Genomic DNA, 9,377 nt, shown 5'->3' on the forward strand with positions numbered 1-9,377 from the left:
AGCTCTCACTAATCAGCAACTCTAACAGCAAGCGTCATAAAAGATTTTTCTGAATTGGAGACACTAGTGCAGTTGGAGGAGGAAAGGGCAATCTACAAATGCTCCTGGTTCGGAAGAAATTAAATAATTAACAAGTGGACAAAATCGTGCACCTCTCCCCAGGAAAGTCTGCTCTAGCTATGTGGTCCCGTGGGCTCAAGGGTTATGCCTCTAGCTCTAGCCCGGCGTAGGGACAGGATGCCCGCGTAACCAGTGGGGACAGTAAATCACACACACGCGCACGCACACACACATCCCAGGCATCAGTCGGTCGCCGCGGATCCGAGGGATACCAGTCCCCAGGGACATCCCGGCCCGCGCGCACTGCCGCGGTGGCGGTGTACTGCACTCCTCCCACACCCGATCCAGCTCTCGCGCCTCTAACCTCTGCTATGAGGGGGGGCCGCCAGCAGGTCCCGGATCTCGCAAAGGCGAGTGAAATCCTCTGCTTGCCCTCCCCTACCCGCCTTCTGCACCCGAGGATGGGCTTCGTCACTGGGGTGCAGCGGGAGACAGATTCTTCCTCAAGACTGGGCTCCGGGGGCGGGGCCACAGCGCCGCTTGCGGGAACCGCGGCTGCTGGTTACCAGGCGAGATCTTGGCTCTTGGAAACGGCGACGCCCCGGAGCGCTGGGACTACCCCCTCCCTCCCCGCCGCAGAGTTGCTCCCTTCCCCTGTGCATCCTGGGAAGTCTAGTCCTCTTCAACCCAGCTCCTGCTGGGAGTGTGCGGGGCCAGACCACAAATCCCAGAATTCCATGCTCCCCGAGTGGGTTGTAGCGAGGCCGTTCACTTGGTCTGCGGTGCAAGAGGTTCTCACGCTGAGCAGAGAAAGGCTAGGCAAGGACGACCACTGGACAGCGCCCTGCATTCCCTAGTGACTGAGGCGGCTGGCCCGTGAGCTTGTGTATCTAAAAAGAAGAGCAGTGGGGATGGACTAGCGACCTATACCATCCCTACGGCCCACCTCAAGAAATTCTCCTGCACCTAACGGTGAGGGCTACTGTAGGTAGCCGACTCAAGCCCAAGTTTGTTTCCTACTTCAGTTTTACTCTTTATTCAGGTTGATTCTAATCTGTTAAATTTCAGTGCTGCCACATTTAAGAAAAATGCTGGGGATGTACTTTCACTTTGTCTCAAGGACCAGCGCCTTCCACATGAGGTGCCTCATAAAACTTGGGTTATTTACGGATAACCAGATTTTGCAAATGAGAAGGTGCTCATGCCAAGAGAGCAACTAACCTTGACACACAAGCCGGTAGCATTTCTCCTATAACTGCCCAAAGTGAACTATGTGAATTCCAGTGTGTTCTGAAGTAGCCTCTTTTCAAATCTGGGCCACAGCTGACCTCTGAGAAGAGGTTTCAAAATCTCACCGACTAAAAGACTACAGAAGGACAATTCAAGGGACATTGGTAGTGTGCCCTTTCCTTTCTGTGCTCTTTGTAATCACTTATTCAATTCTTGAACTACCTCAAGCTTTAATACAGTCCTGTGAATGATAGGAAAGCCTCCAGAAGATTAGAAGTGCCAGAGTTTGGATGAGCAACTGCTGCCTGTAGCAATGAAGAGGATGGAACTGGTCTCATCACTCTTTTTAAGGAAATGGGAATCTACAAATCCATAAAACCCCTCGGTGCTAGCTGAGAAGGTCACTACCAAATATCAAAACCAGAACCAAAACAAAACAAAATCTGAAAGACTTGAGATGTAGGTTAAATGTAATGACTGATAATGTCATGTTATAAAGCAGTGCCAATGAATTAAACAGAAACAATTCTATATAAAGATTGTAAGATAAAGAGCTTTTTCAGCTGTTTGTCAGGAACGACTTCATGGAGGAAATAGGAAATAAAGGTTGACTTGAGATAAGTAAAGATAAATTGAAAGAGCATTCTGCATAGGTTTAATGGAATAAAAGAGTAAATGCAGAAAAAAAAAACAGATTTAGAGAGTAGAATTGGTACAAGAGAGAATTCATGTAAGATAGGAAAGGAACATAAACCTAAGAGGTTAGATTGCGGATGGAGCTGGCCCTAGAGGTTTGCACCATTTTCTTAAAATAATGGAAAGCCATTGGATTATTTTTGAAACGTTAATTTTGAAGAGAGGAATACCAATAAAAACAGTAGTAGTCAATGTATCAGGTATTATAGTGCGTGGGGTTCTATATTAGAGGTAGCAGCAATGGTCCAGAAAGGAAGGGACATCTTCCAGAGAAAGTTCCAAAGGCTGTTGAAAAGAGTCTCCTGGAGTTCCCATCGTGGCTCAGTGGTTAATGAATCCAACCAAGAATCATGAGGTTGCGGGTTCGATCCCTGGCCTTGCTCAGTGGGTTAAGATCCCGCGTTGCCGTGAGCTGTAGTGTAGGTCACAGATATGGCTCGTATCCTACGTTGCTGTGGCTCTGGCATAGGCTGGCGGCTCTATTAGATGCTTAGCCTGGGAACCTCCATAAGCCATGGGTGTGGCCCTAGAAAAGCCAAAAAAAAAAAAAAAGTCTCCTAAACGAATAGAAAGTAATGTAACATGACATGTTCATTTCCTCAGATAACCTGTAATATGACTAATGACCACAATGCTACACCATATTGTACTTTTAGTTAAATGGGTATACCTATGCTTCCCAACCCAATAGATCTATTTATTATTAAACAACTGAGGGGAAAATAAAGCAGAGAAAAGCATAGTTAACAGAATTTTCCTCCTCAAGTTTCTTAGACAGTGAAAGGGAAAAATATTCTCAAGAAATAGTATTAAAGACATAAGGTAATTTCAGGAACTCATGAAAATTCTCACTAAAATACTTCAGTTTATACAAGTACATTAAGTAAGAGTATAATTTCCAGGTTGGAGGAGAGGGTACTTTCAGAAAAGAAGACTCTATGTATTACCTTGGGTCTTCAGCAGAAGTAAGTTTCCCCAGAATGTGCCATCATCAATGCATTCTGCAGAATCAAAGGAATAAGCTGAAATACATAGGAGTAAGATATACTTTTGGATGAATGGAATGAGCCCTGGAACTGGACATTTCATAGGATCTCAAGAAAGAGCAAAGCCCTATCCCCAAGCAGAAGCTATACTCAATCCCAGTATGTCTCACTGTTTTCCCTACTCCACCCTTTTCCAATGTTAGGCTACAGCAGAGTGGATTAAAAGCAATATCCAGCCACGAAACTATAGCTCTAAGAAGATCAATTTATTTCCAGATAAGATGAGAAGAGTTTCAAGAAAAGTTTATATATAATTTATCTGAATAAATGATTTGGTAAGAGCTGTCACATCAAACAAGTGACAAAGTAATGGCATAGCAAAAGCAAACCAAAGCCTTGGAAGAAGGGCATATTATATGCAAAAGATAGATGAAGGAACTTTATCATATGGAATAAAACTTATATCAAAGAAGCAGATTCTCTACCAAAGAGAACTTAATACAATATGAATTTAAAATATCAAGAGCTTAAAGATGGATACAAAAAATAAAAGCCAAGCTAAAGAAATAATCAAATATGAACACAGTTTCAGATCTAATGCATACATTTGAAACAAAACACACACCAAAAAAATGGAAATCAAACTACAAGGATGGAGGAAACGCTGGAAATTATCGCAAGAACTGCGGAGGAAAAAGACAAGGATATTAAAATAGACAGATGATGCTTGAGAGAGCAAAGCTAACCCAGTCTACAGATCATTGGTATTTCTAAATTAGAAAAGCCAACAACAACAACAAAAAAATAAAATAGAGGAATATATTAGAGAACTGAATCTGCAGATTAAAATGATAAACTGTATACCAGAGAAAAATTGATATAGTCTCGTTGGAGGCATATCCTAGCAAATTAGAACATAGGCAAAACATTCTCTGACCTCAACCATACAAATGTTTTCTTAGGTCAGTCTCCAAAGGCAATAGAAATAAAAGTAAAATAAAATAAAATAAACCAATGGGACTTAATCAAACTTATGAGCTTTTGCAAAGCAAAGGAAACTATTTAAAAAAAAAAAAAAAAGACAACCTTTGGAATGGGAGAAAATCATTGCAAATGATGCGACAAGGCCTTAATCTCCAAAATATACAAACAACTCATACAACTCAACAGCAAAATAAACCAAACAACCTAATTGAAAAATAGGCAGAAGACCTAAATAGACATTTCTCCAAAGGCAACATATTGATGGCTAGCAGGCCTATGAAAAACTGCTCAACATCACTAATTATTAGAGAAATGCAAATCAACACTACAATGAGGTAACACCTCACACCAGTCAGAATGGCCATCACTAACAAGTCTACAAATAACAAATGCTGGAGGGGGTGTGGAGAAAAGGGAGCCCTCCTACACTGTTGGTGGAAATGTAAACTGATACAACCACTGTAGGAGACAATATGGAGGTCCCTCTGAAAACTAAATATAGAACTACCATGTGATCTAGCAATCCCACTCCTGAGCGTACATCCAGACAAAACTTTCCTTGAAAAATATACATGCACCCTATGTTCATTGCAGCAGTAGTCACAATAGCCAAGACATGGAAACAACCAAAATGTCTATCGAGAGATGAATGGATTAAGAAGATGAGGTACATATACGCAAGGGACTACTACTCAGTCATAAAAAAGAACAAAATAATACCATTTGCAGCAACATGGATGGAACTAGAGATTCTCATACTAAGTGAGGTAAGTCAGAAAGAGAAAGACCAATACCATATGATATCACTTGTATGTGGAATTTAAAATATGGCACAAATGAACCTACCTACAGAACAGAAACAATTCATGGACAATGAGAATAGGCTTGTGGTTGCCGAGGGAGAGGGGGAGGGCATGGACCGGGAGTTTGGGGTTAGGAGATGCAAACTACTGCATTTGGAGTGGATAAGCAATGAGGTCCTATTGAATAGCACAGGGAACTATATCCAATCTTGGATAGAACATGACAGAAAATAATATAAGAATGTATATGCATATTTATGTATACACATATGTGTGGTGTGTGTGTGTATAATACTGTGTCACTTTGGTATACAGCATAAATTGATGTTATAAATAAACTATAATAAATTTTTTAAAAGAATAACATTTCAAAATCATTTGCCAACTTTAGAAAAGACTGTTATACCATCTCTGCCAATTAGTAATTAAAGAGAAAAATTTTGCATTTACTCCGTCTTCTTGGAGGAAATTAAGTTTATTCTCAGTTGATAAAGGAAAGCTATTAACCCTAAGAATGCTAGCTAATAAATGTAGGGAAATAATAGATTTAAAAGTCATCCAATGATGTGACTGATGTAGGAAGAGTTCATTGATGTATACCAAAATGATTAAGAGAGGCTATTCCTTCCCATAATGCTAAAGAACCACCCTTCGAATTATGTGTCTTTAAATGGAGACCTCTGGAGATCACCATCTCAATCAATTTATCAATCAATTTATCAAACTTAGTATCACTAGTACTGGCATGACCTGCTCCTTCTGCCTCCTGATACAATGCAGTATGAAATACACATACAGTGTTTTTGGCTGAATAATATCTAACGCAAGTTTAATCAAGTCTTAAGACTTAACTCTCAGTTTATAGAAAATATAGGACAGGTGGACAAGTTCATTGAAACCAAAAGTAAAATATCAGGTAAAACCAAAAAATAGGGCAGTGTACAACACAACTGGTCAGACCTCATCAAAAAAAAGTAAGTGTAATGAAATAAAAAGTATAAAACAAAAACATGGGGCATGTTCTTTTTAAAAGAGACTAAAGAGATGTAACAACCAAATGCAATGTAGGAATCCTGATTGGATCTTGGATCCTGAATTTTTCAAGGCCACAAAAGACAATATGTGGAGAAGAAACAACTGGGGAATTTTAATACAAAATGGATACTAGAGGATAGTAAGGCATTACTGTTCTTATTCTTTGGAAAGCTGTATTCTAAGGAGACACATCTAAAGCATTTAGAAGTAAAATGCTACATCTACAACTTACCTTCAAGTGATTTAGAAAGAAATGAGTTATCTATATAATATACACATGCACAGGAGAGATAAAGCAAATACAGCAAATATTAGCAGTTTCTTAATCTAGGTATCTTTTTCTGTATGTTTGAAAACTTATTATACAAGACTGGGAAAATGTTTCTCAAGGATCTAGGAAGAAATAAAAATGGGGAATGGGTGTAGAAACCAGGCTGGCCTCACTTTCTGCACTGCAACCTCCAATGTCGGGAAAAAAAATGGACCGGTATTTATAAGTTCTGATAGAGAAGGAAAATGTAACATCAGAATTATACCCAGTTAAGTTGTTTAAGTGTAAAGGCAGCAGGCAGACATTATCAAATATTAAAGAATTTCAAGGGTGTTTTTAGCCCTTGTGACCATTATAATGACATTTAATGGCAAATGACTTAAAGGACCCAAATACACTATTAAAGAAGGTAGAAGTTTCTCACATAAAAAGTCTGGAAGTATAGCAGATTAAGAAGTTATCAGATACCCACAATCTTCCTATCTTATACCTTCAACACAGATCCTCCAAGTCATGGTTTAAGATAACAGAACAAACTTCAGCATTTACATTTGCATTACAGCTAGCAGGAAGGAGAACAGAAGATCTGCTCCATTTAGGGAGATTTTCTGTAAGTTTCATACACTTCTGCTTCCATTTCTTTGGCCAGAACTTAAGAGTGCATCTAGCTGCAAGGGAGGCTAGGATATATACTATATAATGGGGGCTGTGTATACTTTTAAATCAGGAATATTTTACCAAGGAAAAACAGAAAATGTACTGTTTGTGTTTATCAGAAATTTCTGCTACCACACTCGTGAAGAAACTACGTGACGATGATATTCAACTACCCAAGAGGTGAACGAAAGAATCAGAAATGGTGATGTCATGATAAAAAAGATGAGAAATGAGCAATGAATCAAGTTAATAGGGAAAGAGTTCTCTGCATTCATTCTTCAGTTTCACCTTTTTTGTTGTTATTAAGTCAAAGTAAAATTAGTTTAAACTTTTAAATTTTTATTTCATTTTTTTTTTTTACAGCTTCACCCACAGCATATGGAAGTTCCCAGGCCAGGGAAAGAATCCGAGTGGCAATTGTGACCTGTGCCACAGCTGCAGCAATGCTGGATCCTTTAACCCACTGAACTGGGCTGGGGATCAAACAGGCTGCTGCAGTCAGATTCTTAACCCACTGAACCACAACAAGAATTCTGAAACTTTTTATTTTTAAAAAGCTGGTATAATATAATTCCCTTCTCATGAATTTTTTTTTTTTGTAATGGCCATACCTGTGGCATATGGAAGTTCCCAGGCTGAGGGTTGAATTGGAGCTGCAGCTGCGGGGCCTACGCCACAGCCACAGAAATGCTGGATCCAAGTCGCATCTGTGAACTATGGTGCAGCTGGCAGCAATGCTGGATCCTTAACCCACTGAATGAGGCCTGGGATTGAACCTGTATCCTCATGGAGATTGTGTCAGGTTCTTAACCTGCTGAGCCATGAACTCCTCATGAAATTACTTCTATCCATTCAACCATCTGTTCATCTCTAACTATATTTGTATAGAGATATTGTAATATAGTTTACCAAAACCTACCTGGTTATTTCTGGAGTGGTGAGATTTAGAAATTTTTACCTTCTTTTTCGTACCTTTTGGATTGTTCAAAAATGTTTGAAATGAGTATGTAACATTTTTATTAAAACAATAAGTCAGAGTTCCCATTGTGGCTCAATGATAAGGAACCCAACTAGAATCCAGGAGGATGTGGGTTCTATCCCTGGCCTTGCTCAGTAGGTTAAGGATCCAGCATTGCCATGAGTTGTGTTGTAGGTTGCATGTGCCACTCAGATCCCATGTTGCTGTGGCTGTGTTGTAGGCCATCAGGTGTAGCTCCGATTCGATCCCTAGCCTGGGAACTTGCATATGCCACGAGTGAGTCCATAAAAAGACAAAAACGAACAAACAAAAAAAACCCAAACCCAGTAAGTCATTACCAATACATCTAAAGCCAATCTACAACAAAGGAGGCAAGCATATACCATGGGAGTTCCCATAATGGTTCAGCAGAAACAAATCTGTCTAGCATCCATGAGGACACAGGTTTGATCCCTGCCCTCACTCAGTGAGTTAAGGATCCAGCATTGCTGCGAGCTGTGATGTAGGTCAAAGACACAGCTCGGATATAGCATTGCTGTGGCTGTGGTGTAGGACAGTGGCTACAGCTCCAATTCGGCCTCTAGCCTGGGAACTTCCATATGCCGCAAGTGTGGCCCTAAAAAAGACAAAAAAAAAAAAAAAAAAGAATATACTATGGAAAAAAGATAGTCTCAATAAGTGGTACTGTAAAAACTGGACAGCTACATGCAAAAGAATGAGATTAGAACGTTTTCTCACACCATACACAAATATAAACTCAAAATGGATTAAAGACCTAAAAGTAAGACCTGAAACCATAAAACTCCTAGAAGAGAACATGCGCAGAACACCCTTTTGATATAAAGCATAGCAATATTTTTGGACCTATCTCCAAAGCCAAAAGAAATAAAGGCAAAAGTAAGCAAACGGGGTCTAATTAAACTTAAAATCTTCAGCACATCAAAAGAAACCATCAACAAAACAAAAAGACAATGTACAGAATGGGAGAAAATATTTGCAAATGATATGACTGACGGGGTTGACAGCCAAAATATATTAAAATCTCGTACAACTCAATATCAAAAAGCAACACAATTTTTAAATGAGCAGAAGACCTGAATAAATATTTTCCCAAAGAAGACATTCAGATGGCTGAAAGGCATGAAAACATTGCTAATTATTAGAGACCTGCAAATCAAAACTGCTCTAAGATATCACCCCACACCGGTCAGAATGACTATCATCAAAAAGTCTTACAAATAGCAAATGTTGACGAGGATGTGGAGAACGATTGGTGGGAATATAAACTGGTATAGCAACTATGGAAAATAGTATAGTGGTTTCTCAAAAAACTTAAACTAGAACTACCATATGATCTAGCAATTCCCCTCCTGGGTATATATTCAAAACAAACAAACAAACAAAAAACTATTTTGAAAAGATACATGCACCCTAGTGTTCACAGCAGCATTATTCACAATAGCCAAAATATGGAAGCAACCTAAGTATCCATTAATAATTGAATGGATAAAAAAGATGTTATATATATTTTTTCCAATGGAAAACTACTCAGCCATTAAAAAGAATGAAATTCTGCCATTTGCAATAACATGAATCAACCTTGAGGGTATTATGCTTAGTAAAATAAGTCAAAGACACACACTCCATGTTATCACTTATATGCGGAATCTAAAAAA

At 39.3% G+C, this 9,377-nt stretch overlaps 1 protein-coding gene across 5 annotated transcripts in view; it reads right to left on the reverse strand.

Moving 5' to 3' along the window:
• The window catches only part of EML6 (EMAP like 6), a 285,307-nt gene extending 284,661 nt beyond the window's left edge, over positions 1–646 (reverse strand). For all 5 annotated transcript variants that reach the window (XR_014841946.1, XM_021087539.2, XM_085019292.1 and 2 more), the window contains exon 1: positions 425–646. The gene's annotated coding sequence lies outside the window, so the exon portion shown is untranslated. The remainder of the gene's footprint in view (positions 1–424) is intronic.
• Positions 647–9,377: the final 8,731 nt, after the last annotated feature.

Source organism: Sus scrofa, chromosome 3 (genome assembly GCF_054392235.1).
Source record: "Sus scrofa isolate SSC_HxYL_T2T_F1_AM1 chromosome 3, Sscrofa_HxYL_maternal_Yorkshire_Landrace_v2.0, whole genome shotgun sequence".
NCBI lineage: Eukaryota > Metazoa > Chordata > Mammalia > Artiodactyla > Suidae > Sus > Sus scrofa.